The sequence below is a fragment of the Alligator sinensis genome, unplaced genomic scaffold (assembly GCF_000455745.1).
Source record: "Alligator sinensis unplaced genomic scaffold, ASM45574v1 scaffold768_5, whole genome shotgun sequence".
In the NCBI taxonomy this organism is placed as follows: Eukaryota; Metazoa; Chordata; order Crocodylia; family Alligatoridae; genus Alligator; species Alligator sinensis.
In genome coordinates, this window is record NW_005841991.1 from 997,763 (window position 1) to 999,196 (window position 1,434).

Genomic DNA, 1,434 nt, shown 5'->3' on the forward strand with positions numbered 1-1,434 from the left:
CTTCCTGACCGTGTCCTCACATTGGCAGCCCATGTTCATTTTGGAATCAATAATGACTCCAAGATCTCTTTCTGCCACTGTGCTTTCAAGAAGGGAGTTCCCCAGCCTGTAGGTATGCTGCTGGTTCTTACTGCCCAAGTGCAGTACCCTGCACTTGTCAGTATTGAATCCCATCCTATTCACATTCACCCACACCTGTAACCTGTCCAGGTCCAGCTGTATCCTGTCCCTCCCTTCTAGCATGCCCACCTTGCCCCAAATCTTGGTGTCGTCAGCGAATTTGAACAGAGTGCTTTTCACCCCCTTGTCCAAGTCTCTAATAAAGAAATTAAACAGTACGGGCCTGAGGACTGAGCCCTGGGGGACTCCACTGCCCACATCCCTCCAGGTCGAATATGACCCATCCACCACCACCACTCTCTGGGTGCGGCCCTCCAGACAATTAGTGACCCATCTGACTGTGTAGGTATCAATGCCACAGTCACCTAGCTTTTTAATGAGAATGGGGTGGGAGACAGTGACAAAGGCCTTCCTGAAGTCCAGAAAGTCTATGTCCACCACGACACCTGTGTCCAATGATTTTGTGACCTGATCATAGAAGGCCACCAGGTTGGTCTGACAGGGCTTGCCCTTAATGAAGCCATGCTGGTTGCCCTTGAGCATCCTCCCACCTGCTGGTCCCTTGCAGATGTGCTCCTGGATAATTTTCTCAAAGAGCTTCCCCAGGACCAAGATAAGACTAACGGGCCTATAGTTGCCTGGGTCTACCACAAGGAAATTGTGGTACTGCCAATAGTTGTATGACACGCTGTAGCCCTTTGTTTATGTAAGCTATAAAAGTGTAACCTCGAGAGAAATTCGGGGTCGACACAGCTTTGAGCATCAGCTCCTCTGTCGACATTGCTTGCGCAATCAATAAACTCATGACGGACCCACCCTGTGTGTGACTCTCTCCTTGAGGTAAAATTGGTCTAGCCTCCAGGGGCACGAAACTAGCCATTTGGCCAACAGCGTGGGGCAGGGTTTTGACCATGAGAGATCCCAGGGTCAAAAAAACCTGCGTGGAGAAAAAGCAGGTGGCGCACGTGGCGGTAGCATTCACTGGCCAAAGCTAGAGCCTGGCCAGCTGGAGCCACACTGCAGATTGCCAGGCTCCCAGATACAGGAGCACCATGGCTGCAGCTTCCCTGGCCCCCAGCATCCTAGGGGCCACAGCAGCCACAGGGTTTGTTTATTTAGTAGGGGAAGAGTGATATAGGTGATCCTCACACTGCCTCTATCACTCTTCTTTTTCTTTCAGTGATACAGTAGACATTGCACTGTTCATGTTGCTGGACTACAACTCCCAGCATACAGTACTATTCCCTTCTGCGCACACAGTGGGCGGTTTAGACTTCTGCTCCCAGAATGCTCTGGTCCCAGCCTATACTTAAT